Here is a 15,522-nt window from a genome sequence, read left to right on the forward strand (position 1 = left end):
GAATATAACAACACATGGTTATCATTATCTTTATGGAAGAGAGTAATTAATTATGCCTTTAAGCACATAAAAGCAATATATTTCATGTATTGTCGCCCCATGGTATCATTTGTTTGGCATATCTATAATTCCTTTCACAGACTCAAACACCATGTTTTAAATTGGAAATTGTCATAATTTACCATGCAAGTCTGTGGAAAAAATACAACAACATCAATGGTAAGACTCAACCAGAAAAGTACATCATAATATCTATCAATATCCTAGTAGGCAAAACAAGGTGCATATAGAAAATGATGCTTTTGCCTTCCATCTGGTGACTGTAATGTAACCCTTCTATTAATTACAATAAAAAATATATGGAGGAAAAAAAAAAGAAAATGGTGCTTTCGGCCAGGAGTTTGGCCTAGTGGTAGAGTGCTTGCCTAGCACGCACGAAGACCTGGGTTCGATTCCTCGGTGTCACATACATAGAAAAAAAAAGCCAGAAGTGGTGCTGAGGCTCAAGTAGTAGAGCTCTAGCCTTGAGAAAGTCCAAGGACAGTGCTCAGGCCCTGAGCTCAAGCCCAGGACTAGCAAAAAAAAAAAAAGGTGCTTTCTCCTTATCTGGCTGCCTCTGAAGCTTTCCAGCTTTCCACCTTTTTATTTTTACTTTTGTCTTATTTGTATATTCCCCAACTCTTCGAATTACACCTTTAAAACTTTGCTTTTACTTTGTGCCTCCTCCTGGCTCTTGGAAAGACTTTTGTAATTTGGTGTTAATGGCATATTTTGGACTGTAATCTCCATTTCATTTATTTGGAGTACACTTTTTCTCCCAAATTTCTCTCCCATTCCATTTGGCCTATGCTGCAAATAATAATAATTTCTTCTACACTACAACTTCACGGCTCTTTATACATTCTCTATTACACTCAACTCTGTCTCCCCAAAAGCTTTCTCATTTTGTCAGAAAAAATCATGCCATTATGCTATGCTATTTGACTGTATTTAGGTACTGTGTTTATCATGTTCCAATATTCCATGCATCTTGGCATCAGAGAACACTGCTTTGTTGTGACATTTTCAAATGAAAACTACATGACAGTAACAGTTTCCAAAGAACTCTCATTTACCTTGGCAACATTTACGAATAGTGAGGGGAATATACATAAAGCCACCACCGTTTTGAGCAAAATGCTACAATGATTATTTAGCAAACAAGCTCACATATTAGAATGGTAGAAGGAAAGATTGCTTCTACAGACTAAATTACACTTTACACACAGGCGCCACTGAATGGCTTTCTACAGAGGTTACATTTAAATTATAGCTCTTGCTAGGCAAACATCTCACAGTTTGTGTGTGAATTTGAATTATGCATCTAACAGGCAAGCATGTTTATGTAAAAAGAGTCAAGTCGATAGATTGCTAAATTGCTACAACATTTGTAAGGGACAAAAAAAAATAGCTGTGATGTTGGACAATGAAGAAGCTTTTGAAAGAGGTCCACTTACTCTCCAGTAAGAAAATGGTTGGCAATTCCAGACCACAATGAGTGATTGGCAGGTATCTTTGTTTAGAAGCTTCAAAACATTGCTCTAGTCCTTTCTTTTTAGAAATACAATTTTATACAAAATGCCCGAAGAGTCCAAATCTGAATCTGTATGACTTCCAATTCTATTTTAATTCCTAGAAATTAGACAAATCTGAATGAGCTCTCTAAATTCAGGACAATACGCTGGCAGGCAGTTGAAGCAGGCTAATCATAGGAATAGATGGACACCACTAGGGAGAAAATACTTAAATAAACATTTTGAGAAGACATGGAGCCACCCACTCTATAGTCTAGAGAACAGTTGAGCAGGCCACAAAACTATGGGTTCTGTCTGATCCAGGTGGCTCCATCCTTGGAGAGGTGATTCGAGGGCCAGAATGGCCTTCACATTCTATACAACTCTAACAGTGTGTAATGAACAATGGCAGGTACATGATCCATTTTTTTCTATCAAGAGCCCTTGGGAATTTCATGACCTATCATGACTTAAGATTTATAACTCTTCTGCATATTGGCAATAACATACAGTTTCTGCTACAGTGAATTCAGGTCAGTGGTGGAAGGTCACGGTGAAGGTGGAATCTCGATGCACTCACAGAATACATGTATTTTCCATGGTCCCCAGTCTTTCAGTAAAAGTGATGGAGAAGAAGGATGTGCTGTCAGTCTACATAGATCAACAAAGATCATGGAGTAAAAATAAGTGGGAAAAATCTGATTCCAAATCTCAATCTTTTCTGGTCTAGAAAATCCACAGGGACATCTAATTACACATGGTATCTGTCCATATAAGGTCGGGACTTAGGGTTACAAAGTTCTCTGTGATTCTATTTATTTAACATTCTTCAAACAACAAAATTAAACATGGAGAACAGGAATGGTGTTCCAAGGATGGAGCAAAAGGAAGAGGAAAACATACATCTGGTTTAAAAGGGCTCCTTGTAGTGGTAGAGTCTTGAGAAGTCACAATAGCCATGCAAATCTATACATGTAATAAAATTTCATGAAATTTCTTATGAGTTAAATTGTGTCACACAAAGATATATTGAAATCCTTATCTCCAATATCAAAGGATAATTCCTTATCTAGTAATAGGGTCTCGATTTATGCACACATTTAGTTATGACAAGGTCTGACTTGAGTAGTATAGGCACCTAATCTGATTTGACTGGTGTCTATGTAAGAAAGGGTGAATGTAAAACTCCCTGCACACAAAAAAAGGAAAGCATCAGATAAAACAGGGAGAAAAGGGCCAGGCCATGACAGAGACAATGACTAAAGCTATTCTGACTCCTTTGTATCCCAAAGCACAACAATCTATATATGGCTTGTCTCCTCTGGAACTCATTTTGGAGTTTAATCCCCATTTGTGATATTAACAGGTTAGAATTTTAATCCAATCATAGCATTCAGAGATGGAGCTCTTGAGGAGATGATGATATATCAGCTCACCAAGGTGGAAATCCATGATTAAAGAGAGACCAAAAGACAGACTCTCTCTCTCTCTCTCCACCCCTGGAGATCACCCATGGCCGATGCCCTTTTGCCACTCTGGAATGGGAGTCCACATTACCAGATGTGGTTTCTCCATGATCTTGAATCAGGACTGTAAGCCAAAATAAATAGCTCTTCTCTATAATCTACTCTGTGCTATTGTGTTATTAGCAACAGAAAATGATGGACTGACATAAAAAAATCCATCTGGAAGCTGGAAGAGACAAGGAAGTCTCCTCCTCTGGGGCCTTGGGAGGAAACACAGAGACACTGACACCTTGATTTTTAATTTCTAGTCTCCAGATCTAAGGGAAGATAAATTCCTATTGTGGCAAGCCATGCAATTTGTTGTACTTTGTTATGGAAGCCCTGGGAAATTAAAATAGAACTGGATACACACACTTGCCCAAATGAATGCATGTAAAACTGGAAAAATCTAAATAAGGTCAATGAATTGGTGTTAATGCCCATTTCCTGGTTGTGATATAATACTCTAATTGTGTAAACATTACCATTGGGGGAAACTGAGGGGAAATATACAGGACATCTCCATATCATTTCTTCTAACTGTATGGGAATGTGTAATTATCTCAAAACTAGAAGTATAAAACAGTGATGTGATTTCAAGCACATTACCTCCTTAATATAACCTCAGGAATTAGACTGGAAAAAGTATATCAGCCCCAATTTTAAACTGAGAAAATTGGGGTGCTAAAACAATTAACAATTTTCCAAATTTTCTGAAGAATAGTGAGAAATTAATTATTGAATTCGTAGCTTTCACCTTGTCTAGCTATGCTATGAGCTTCATATGCATATATCAATCGTTGGCATTTGCTCAGGTTGATGAAGGCTTCTAGCTGATAGAGGACATTTCATAAGGTCAGAGAACCAATACTCACTGTAGAAGAAGGAAGATGAGTATCCTGAGGGAAGAGAATTAAAATCTCAGCTGTGCTTCCTTTCTTCCCAGGGAAATATGATCTAAAATTTTTTGTATGTCTTGGGTAGGAATGCCCAAGAGAAAGCTGGCTCCAGACCTCTAGATTTCATTGGAAATCCCCATGTGGCCAATTTCCTTTTGTATTGGGAAAAGAGGGCATAAGCCCCATGAAGATCCTGTTTAAAAAAAAACACAAACACATTAGAACAGGAAGCTGCAAAGACAGGAGCGATATGAATCAAAGCATCTTGAGTTATTCTCCACCAAACCCCAGAGCATTCATGGCCTCACACAAGCTATCACTTCTTAATTGCATTCAAAAGTGTCAGAAACAGGGAGCTATTTCTCAGCCTTATTACCTGTATGAGGCAGCTATTGTACATGTCTCTTGGGGAGCCTGGGCTTTTTATATGAATGTGGAAAACACAGAAAACATCAGCAGCTGGACTGTAATTCTAAAGATAAATGACCCGAGAGATGAAGACTTTCCTACTTCTTGTCGGGGCTTAACAGGAAAATGGGGAGAAATGTACAAAATTATGTTTAAATTCATGCATAGAACAGGAATAATAGAAGAAAATAGGATGATGACAGTGATGTTGGTTGTCTAGAAATAATACAAAGCTTTTTCCACACAAGAAGTTTAGCCCAGACAAAAGGATCATAAAGACACCAAGACATATCTCACTCTAGAGTGGGTAAAGAATGACAAGATTACAGGTCTTTACAAAGTTCAGAAAATCTCAAGGCTCTGCATTTCTGTGGCTTTGTCAATTCAATCCTTTTGGAGAAGGGGCTCTGTTGCTTAAACATTTTCTTTTGCTGGTCAGTTCTCTTCCCTAGAGAAGCTATTTAAATGTATTTGCAAATATCAGCCTAGCAAAAGAAATCCAGAACAGACTCCTGTGGACACACAATTTCTTTCCCCTGTGAGAAAACCCCTAATTTTCATGTAATTGTGTCCAATGAAAAGAAATGGATCCAGAAATGGATAGAGCTGAAATTATCTGAACCTTTGCTTGTAGTCCTAGTGTTTATTGACTCATAAGTGACCTGCTCTGATACAAACATAATTGTAGAACAATTATCTTATGTTCCTCGGGGACAGAAGCAAGAGATCAGGGTTATATTATGTGCTGTCATTTAGGTTTACAGAGACAGTGTAGATTCTGAGTCACAATAGAAGCATTTAGAAAGGAATCACTTTGGAGGTTACTAGCACCCCCTCACTCCCCTCTCTCTGATACTAACCTCTTCACAATTTAAACCAATTTTCTTTGAGGATGTCTCATAGTCTATATTTGCTCTATTTGTCTAATTGTTTCTTCAACAACACTACTATGCATTGTGTTTAGTTGAGAAGGGGAATCAATGTTTGAGAAGTAATGTATCCACTATCTGACAATTGTAACTGTAACCCCTCTATACATTACCCCAACAACAAAATACAATAAAACACTCCATCTAGAGAAATGCAAAATATACATTTCTATAGTAAATAGACATTGAGAGATTGCATACAAAATAATTCTTCTTTCATAATACAAAGGTATTAAAGTAAGCTGGGAATGTGGCCTAGTGGTAGAGTGCTTGCCTAGCATGCACAAAGCCCTGGGTTTGATTCCTCAGTATCACATACACAGAACTAGCTGGAAGTAGTGCTGTGACTCAAGTGGTAGAGCATTAGCCTTGAAAAAGTTCAAGTACAGTGCTCAGGTCCTGAGTTAAAGCTCTAGGACTGGCAAAAAGAAAGTTCCTAAAGATATAGTTTTAGATATTCTTATAGATGCAACAAAACTATTTAAAAAGAAACAAAGATTTCCAACTCAAGTCAGATGCCAGTGGCTCAAGCCTATAATTCTAGCTACTCAGAAAGCTGAGATCTTAAAATCGTGCCAGGAAAAGAAGTTCTCAAGACTTTTATCTCTAAATAACTACCAAAACAGCAAAAATGGAGGTGTGTTTCAAGTGGTAAAGTACCAGACTCAGTGAAAATGTCAAATGAGAGTATGAGGCTCTGAGTTCAAGTCTTTGTAGTGGCACAGTCACACGTGCATGGTGTGTGTATCATGTGCACACACACACACACACACACACACACTCACACACACACACACTCACACACACCCCACTGGGACCCAATCAGGGTGTTTACCTAGGTCACGGGAAAGGAAGGTGGGATAACCACATAATTAGATGTCCTGCCTTTGAATTTGATTTTTTATGAGCTTTTTGTACTGAATAAGTAACCAGGCGAACAAATGTGAACCGACACTATGTCAGGAGCCAAAGACTGTCACTAATGCACTCTGTGCACTTAAAGGAATTACATGGAAATAAAATTTCCGACTCATGAAATCTATAAAAGAATAACATCCAAGGAAATGAGGAAATGAGATTAATAGATATAAAAGTAGACATTAAAGAAGTAAGATAATAGCAAAATAAAAACATTTGAAATGATCAATGAAAAAGACAAGCTTGTTCTTTGAAAAGATCAATAGCGCAGACAATATTGTGCAGATTACAAACAAGAGTATGAGAAAATAGGTCAATAACATATCACACTACATATTCAGCATGTGATAAATCAGAATTTGACTTCAAACATGCCATTCAAACCATCTGGCCTGTAGAGTGCTATAGTACTACAGAAGTTGAAACTAAATAAATGAAAACTTGAGGCTTTTCTGAAGTCAATAAACATAATTTTACATTGCTTCATATTTAAGGGAATTCAAAACTTTGCATAATTTCATATGTTACCACCTTTATGCCCATGTTGAAAATAACCCTTAGGCTACTTCACACCAGGGTAACTTGAGATGCTGCTAGTACCTGCTGGGTCTGGGTCCCCAAGCATTCACTGGTACTGACGCTGAGAAGTGTAGGGACTGAGCAGTCCTCATTCCTATCTTACTTTTTCCTTGTTTACAACACAAACAAGAAATCCTAATCATAATTGTCTTACCTCTGACATTAAAATATGCTATTAAAAAACAGCATAATGAACAGATATTAATATCTGGTGAAGATTGCGCTGACCTCTGTCTAACAGGCCCGATTTATGTCTTGTTTGATGAAAGTTCTCTGCATCTGCAAAGCAAAAGGGCAAACTGATTTATGAACAAGACTTATTGTCACAGCAGCAGATTTGTATAATGAGAAATATATTAAATCTAATGAAGGGAGAGCGTGCCTACCAAGGCAGTAAGTCTGTGTTGTGATTAAGTGATTCAATATCCCTCAATGGATTAATTTAGACAATGCATCGGGGTACGTTGCCACTGCCAGACTTCTTTGCTTTCGTGACAAATGCTAAGCAATGCTGCATATTTGTGCACGTGTATTTGGGTTTTTAAGGTGTGATGATAAAGCAAAGTGTCATCCTTAGACCTCTGCATTAAGAAGATGAATACCAACGATGTCTATGTCCTACTGCTAGAGATCCAAAAAGATCTATCAATAGTGCCATCCTTTAACATCTGCTTACAGAAAGGCATTTGCTATTGAAATAAAGGAAAAGACACTTTTACCTCTGCAGCCAAGGCCAGTTCACAGCATCTGACAAATATTAAATGCAATTCACATTCATTCTCTTTCTGGTTCTCCCCAGGCTGAAGGCAGACACAGGACAATCAATCATGAACCCTGGTTTTTAAATAGGAGAATGTTCACTATTATTTAATTGTCTGCATTTGCAAATCTTATACAATAGGAGATGTCATTTACTGGATTTGAAAGCAATAGAAAATCTGTCAGGGCTCAGCAGTCACCTTTCTAGAGTTTGGAACATGTCCATTTTCCAGTTGTTTCCCATCATTGTGACTACATAATGCAAAACTCTATAACCCTTAGTTAGAGACAGCACAGCACATTAAAAATAGCATGATTCCTCAACTCACATCACATAGAAGAAAACGGGCTGTCTTGTAAACCCTTGGAGTTAGATGGAAAAGATACCCAGCATTCAAAGTGCCTGCAGGTAACAAACTGAAACATTCTAATGGCTTTTTATCATCTCTTTATTTTTCCTCTACAGGTTTCTACTAAGAGAAATGGATTTAGAGAGAACCAGCATCAGTATTAAGAAGGTAGAAGAAAATAGACACACTTGCTTGGTGTCCAACAGTCTTAATAAGGAGAAACAGAATTTCTATTTCTTTGGGCATCCTTTCTGATGTTTCAATGAGGACAGAGAGAAATATACCTCTATGTTCTTCACCTTATAGTAGCCAGAAGAAATGGAGGAATTGTGACTTTTTAATGAAGCCGGTATGAAAAATAACCCATTCTGTGTCTTTCTCTGTCTATTTCTGTCTCTTTCTCTGCTATAGTTTTGATCTGATCGGAAGTAGCCCTCTAAGGCTTGTGTGTTGAACTTTGGTTCCCTCAAGTGGTCCTACCACGAGGTAGTAGAAAACTTAAGGGATGGAGCCTACCGGAAGATATTGGGTCATTTGGGATGTATTTCCCAAGAGGATTGTGGACTCCTAGTCTCCTCCTCTTCCTTTGTTTTTGGGTAGTCCAAAAACTCTTGAATGGTAGCTCTGCCCATTGCATCTACCATAATCTGTTACCTACCTCATGGCCAAAGGAACATGGCAAATTGATCATTGCCTGGAATCTCTGAAACTAAGCCAAAATGAACCTCTTCACTTTATAAGTTGTTTATCTCAAGTTTGCTACAGCAACAGAAAACACACCTGCATTGTCTCTTTCTCTCATATGTGTACACACACACACACACACACACACACACACAAATTGTAGGCTTTAACTTCCACTTTGAATCACTCTAGTTCAATGAGTTCCTCTATGCCTGTTGAAGCTACCTGAACTGTGTAATACAGGGAAAAACAGAGAAGGAGACTAGTCAGCTGAAATGGAATTCTTGTTCTATATGATCCTGGGTCGGTTCTCTATACACCAAGGAATTCTTATTCCTATTAAGTTCATCATTTCTAAAACAGTTATACTAATGTAGTAAGGAAACAAATAGAACTCTTTTTATTTATTAGCAATTTCCCACTAATCTTTAAAGGAAGGTAGCTCTCTGTATTAAATAAGCTTTTTGATGAAGAATGTGGTCAGAGAAGAAATGCAAATGAGGAAATGGAAGCAGGAAAAAAGATAAATTGCTCTGCATAAGCAGAACATAAGTTGTAATAGATTGAGAAGCCTTGGGGAAGAGCTGGCAGCGTGCATATTGAAGTTGCAGTGGCTGGGCATGAAGTCTAGGGAAGAAAGAGCAGAGGCTTCAGAAAGAGGCTATGGATAACAGTGTTATACCATGAATACCACTCCTCGGACTGGGAATCGACTGACTCGGGAAATACAAAACCTAGAGTAACTGCCATTCTATGATCTTCCATGGCATGATTCTTGTTACGTGCCAGGCTGATTACTTAGAGAGGCTACTGCTTCTGAGAAGATATGGCTTGACATGAAAAGAAGTTCTCATTCTTTTACAAGTCACATTCATTTCTATTCACCCCAAGAAACAACAGATTTACTTCCAAATGTTTCTGAAAGCAAAGCCAGGCTCTGGAGGCTCAAAAACAATTCTCCAAACAATGCTAATACCTTAGTCCCAGGGATTCAATATGATTTTTTTCACTGTTACCAGAATAATTTCTGGTAACGTGCATGCTTTACATACACTAACTCATTTATTAGCTCACTACAGCTTTATAGATAGATATTATCTTTAATTTATAGCTAAAGAAACTCAGCTATTTTAACATTAATTTTCCCAAGTCACACACCTTTGGTGGAATGAAATTCAAATCATGAATTCCCTGAGCTGAGCTTTCTCTTTCCCTTTTAATTTGCCTAGAGCCCCATCTACGTAATAACTCCCTCCCTTTTCAGGGCAGGTCTTCCTTACTTTAGTTAATCCTTTCTTAAATCCTTTCCAGAGTCTCAGGGAAATCTGTAAAGTACAATTCTCTCCCAGTCAAGTTGATAATCAAGGTTAACCATTACAGTAATAGAAAACAAATTTGGTTACCTGGGGTCAAGACTAGCATCCTGGAGATTTGCCACACAGGATGCAGTGTTCTCTCCTATGCAGCAAATTGCCATGATGCTAGTAAATGACAACATTTCATACTGATTTGAGGGGGCATTACATGAATTTATCATTTGTAAAATTCATTGAACTCTACTCTTAGAGTGTAGTCACTTTAGTACAAATGTTAACTAAAGCTGATATTTTAGCGCCCCCAAAGATCATTAATATCACGCCTCCAACTTTCAGTGAGGACGTTTAAGACCAGAGATATTTAATGGCTTATCTAATGTTACTCTTCCCTTCAAACATAGCAGAGTGTGGTGGTTAAAACTCACATATAGGACCTAGCACTGCTTTATTTTTTTTGCCAGTTGTGGGGCTTGAACCCAGGGGCCTGAGCACTGTCCTTGGACTTTTCTCAAGGCTAGAACTCTACCACTTGAGCCACAGCACCACTTCCAGCATTTTTCTATGTATGTGATACCAAGGAATTGAACCCGGGTCTTCGTGCATGCTAGGTAAGCACTCTACCACTAGGCCAAACTCCTGGCCCCAAGGACCTAGCACTTTCTATAGCTCAATATGGAACAATTAGCATGGAAAATGATCCTTTATGTTCAAGAAGAAACAGAAACATTGACAACACCTTGGGTTCCATTTGTGAAGGTGACAGAAACGGTGATTCCCACCCCAACCCTTACGTTAAGAAAGGAGATTATTTGGTGATTTAACACCAGTTGCCTCTTCACATATCCCATTCTGTGTATCCGTCCTAGGACAGAACTCATTAGGGGTCTTCTATATGTCATATTCAGGAGAATTAATGATGAAATAAAAGTCAAAACACGACTTATGCTAAAATATTTATGAGCACATCCAACATTCCCAGCACCCTTCAAAGCAATTCACCCACAAAATATATTTTTCTCATGCATGCATGAGAAAAAGAAAAAACAAATGCAGAAGAACTAATCAGGTACAAATGTGAATTGGTATTTTTATGCCGGAACGAGGGTTTGAACTCAGGACTGAGCACTATCACTGAGCTTTTATGTTCCAAGCTAGCACTCTACCACTTTCAGCCACAGCTCCATTTCTGGATTTTGGGTGATTAATTGGAGATGATACTCTCAGATTTGTCTTCTAGGCCTGGGTTTGAACCACAGTTTTCAGATCTCAGCTTCCTGAATAACTAGGATTTACAGGAATAAACCACCAGCACTTGGTGTGACTTTTTTTTTTGTAATAAAGTAGTGGCAGAAGCTCAGGTAAGAGTAAAAAGAGAATCAGGAAAGGGGAGTTTATTCATTAGAGATGAATGTTCAGTGAGACAAAAGAGAAGGAGAATAGGAGAGGGTGAGGGAAACTCAGAGGAGGGGAAGAATAGAAACAAAAACAGGGAGCAGGAAAAAAAGGCCATACTCTGCTGAACCAAAAGACTCATAAAACATTTGCTAGGTGCACACAGCCCTATAAATAGTGGCCATAGGCATCAAGTTATGAGATAAAACCATCTATTTTCCGAAAAAAATGTCTGCCAAAGTATAGAATACTGTAGGGCCATCCCTGGGCATCTGAAAAAGCACTGTGGCATTTTCCCAAGTAGATTTAGAAAATGTTCACTTTCCTGACTTATACAGCATGCTCCCTGGCTAAATCTCAGTCTTGCTCAGGTTCAGTGTTGCAGGATGGGCCAGGGTTTAACTTTTGGGTGACCATCACTCCAGACCTTTGAGCCTGGAGCCCCCATACTCACTGAGAAAGACATACAGCTCTCTCTCCAGCCCTTCTACCATCACCAGAACTACACCCAGCCCCTCCCCATGCAGCCCTTCCTGGGAAAGGAAATAAAACAAAAGAAAACTCCTTTAAACAATAAGGGCTGTCTGAGGAGAACCAGGGAAATGAAAGCTAGAGAAGTCAAACATTGATAAACTTAATTAAATTTCTAATGAAAACAGAGGCAGCCTGTAGTGATTACTCTCTGTAACTGAGACTAATATTCTAATTAGCCTAATTCATCCCCTGATGCTCTAAACATAGTTATAGGTTTAATCCATATTTCTCCCCTCTTGCCAACAGTAGATTTCCATCATTCTTTAAGCTCTGGTTTCAGCATTAAAAGCATCCTCGGAGGGCTCTGTACATGGCTGACGTGGCCTGGTACATTCATTAACAGCAGGGTTGATTTTCTCTCCTTTCCCTTCTCTGAGACACAAGGACTCTTTTGTACCTCTCAGAAGCCTCATTTCAGGGGCCCTTGATTTTTGTCATCCTTCTCATTGCCAAGTTAAGCTTCCTTCAAAGTAAAATGAAAATAAATACAACAAAAAAGTGACTTCATTTTTTTTCTATATCCCTTAAATGGAAACAAAGAGCTAAACACTATGATGAGTTTTGTGGCCTTGTTTCATTTTTGTTTTTATGAATCTTATTTTTTTTTAATTTTATTGTCAGGATACTGTATAGAGGGATTACAGTTTCATTCATCAGGAAGCAGGTGCATTAGTTCTCACACATTGATATCCCTTCTCATGTTTTTTGTCCATTCTCCCAATCATCTTCTTTTCTCCTCTTCCCTTCTCTACTTCAAATAAACAAATAAATGTACATACACTATTCCAGGTAACAAAGTCAGATACAGTAACTACATGAGATTAACCATAAGGGCAAAAAAAAGAGAAGAGAAATAACATAGTACATTAAGAACATCAGTCACAAAAGATAAAGCTCTTGTTGCCATACCCTAGAGTTCATTTCATTTAGCTCATCCTATATAACCTTATGTGCATAGGTTCTGAGCTACTATAATACTCTACTAAGAGAATCCTAGATGTGAGGATCTTTTTGTTTGTATCTAACAGGCCACTATACATCACTACCTTTACTTTGGGCAGTGCTGGCATTTGAATTCAAAGCTTCACATTTTCTAGATAGTTAAAACTTTGGTTGTTGTTGTTCTTTGTGATCTTTTTTGTCCTTTTGTTTGTATGGAAGTATTGGGGATTGAACCCAGGACCTCCTGCTTACAAGGCATGCCTTACTTATACCTATCAGGTCACTTTGCATGAATTATTTTCAAGGTAGCATCTTGCTTTTATGCCTGGTCATAATACATACTTTCATTTCCCCATGTCACTGGGAAGACAGATATGTATCACTTTGCTCAGACATTGTGCTAACCTCCTAGCCAGGATCACAAGTGCACCCACCTCCACTGATTGGTTGAGATAGAGTCTTGTTCAAACTTCCATGCCCAGGCTGAGCCTCACACCTCAGTCTCCCAATCTCTGCCTTCCATGCTTTATGGCTTATTTTAACACAGCAAAGCAAAGTGTACCCAGAAGAAAGTACCAGTTGCCAGATACTGGTGGCTACTCAGGAGGCTGAAATCTGATCATCTCAGTTCAAAGCCATCCCAGTCAGAAAAGGCTCCATAAGGCTTTCATCTCCAATTAACCGTTCAAAAACTAGAAGTGGAGCTGTGATTCAAAGTGGCAGAGTGCTAGCTTTGAGCAAAAAGACTCAGGGACAGTGCCCAGGCTCTGAATTCAAGCCCCACAACTGACCAAAAATTAAAAAAGAAGGAAGGAAGGAAGGAAGGAAGGAAGGAAGGAAGGAAGGAAGGAAGGAGGGAGGGAGGGAGGGAGGGAGGGAGGGAGGGAGGGAGGGAGGGAGGGAAGGAAGGAAGGAAGGAGGGAAACAAGGAAGGAAGGAAGGAAAGAAGGAAGGAAGGAAGAAAAGAAAGTCCCAGTGCCCACAGAGGGTATAGAGCAAAGTGTATACTGCAATTAATCACCAAATAGAGAGCCAGGGGAGAGTACACAGAACTAGGCCAGGCTGAGTTTATATCTCAGCCTCTCTACTTATTATCTGGGGAAGTTAGCTCCTCTTTCTGTGTCTGTTTTCTCATGTGTAAAATGAGAATAATAACAATTTTCTGGGATTCTGTTTATAAGTCAAAAGAGACAAAATAGCTACTTATCTGTGCTCATTATTATTATATGTCTACGACAGGGAAATGCATATTACCTACAGGATTTCATTTAATTCTCTCAGAACCTTTTTTTTTTTTTTTGCTAGTCCTGGAGATTGAACTCATGGCTTAGGCTGTGTCCCTGAGCCTCTCTGTGTTTAAAACTAGTGTTCTACCATTTGAGCTACAATCCCACTCATGGCTTTTTCTGAGTACTTTGTTAGAAGAGCCTCACAGACATTTTTGCCCAGGCTGGCTTTGAACTGTGATTCTCAGATTTCAGCCTCCTGAGTAGCTGGGATTACAGGTGTGAACCACCAGCACCTGGCCCAAAACACTTTTGATCAAAAATCATAGGTCATGGTAAGGAAATATTCTGCCCATGTTTGTAGAAGGATCAAAAGAACTTAGAACTCAATCCAACTCTGTTTTTCCTTTGGCCAATACTTTGCTATATGTTCAATTATAGAAAAGTCAAAAACTACAGAGTATGTTTAAAAGCAGTTTCCTTATCTTCATTTAAACACATTTACCTGAAGTGATCAGTCAAGGAAAGAAATATAGCTGTCAAACACAAGACTTTCTCACTGTGCTTTAATGAGTACATAAAAATCATTTGTAAAGCGCGCATTGTTTATATGTCAACGGTAATACAAAGTATTTGAAAATAGTTTGTTTTCTTAATTAGATTAAACAGACTTCTTGCAATCTCCCTCACTTTATTGATTTACTTAATGAACCTTTTTTCTTCATAGATAGTGCAAATGCAAATTTAAGTTTGGCCTGTGAACAAATTATCTTAAATTCTGAATCAGTAGGGCCTTAATTAGTGAGACTTTATTCTGTATCGCTAGTGAGGTCCTGAGATTTATTACACGAAAATAGTCATAATGGGAACAATTCTCCTCATGTGGCTGAGGAATATGGCCTCGCTCAGGTCACTAGAGAAGGAATTGCTATCCTTTGATTTCCACTCAGGTCACCTGGGGGCGGGGCATGGGGGCAGCTGCATTATCACACTGCAACGCAGTTAGATGGAGCACGTTGGAAGTGAGAGACACAAGCAATGAGCAGAGTAAGCGGCAAGAGTTATACCCTGACCCATTACTTTATTTGGTATAGGAGCTTGAGGGTACAGGAACACAGATCAGCAAGTACTCATTCCCTAAAATTAAGACATACGCATAGCAGGTCACATCGATAGAATGATGAAAAGCCAAGTATCCAGGCAAGCAATCATGTACTTGTGATTTCAGTAGACAGCTGAAGTATCTTGACAAAGGGATAGAGATGGGGAGGAAACTTGGGGATAGCAGTGTTCTCTGAGCTCCCATGAGCAGCCATGCTGGGGCCTCTCTGCTTCCATACCATCCCCAAAAATGGTAAGAAGAATTTGTGAGGCTCTAAGGAGCAGCTGGAACATATACAATCAAGATGCTGGCATCCACATCTCACCATGAGGACATTGTTTGAGGGCACATCCAAGACCACATGCTCTAGGAACATGACAGTAAAACAGTAAAAGGCCATTCACTTAGAGGAGAACAAATCCATTG

Source organism: Megascapheus bottae, chromosome 20 (assembly GCF_031878675.1).
Source record: "Megascapheus bottae isolate mThoBot1 chromosome 20, mThoBot2.hap1, whole genome shotgun sequence".
NCBI classification, from domain to species: Eukaryota; Metazoa; Chordata; class Mammalia; order Rodentia; family Geomyidae; genus Megascapheus; species Megascapheus bottae.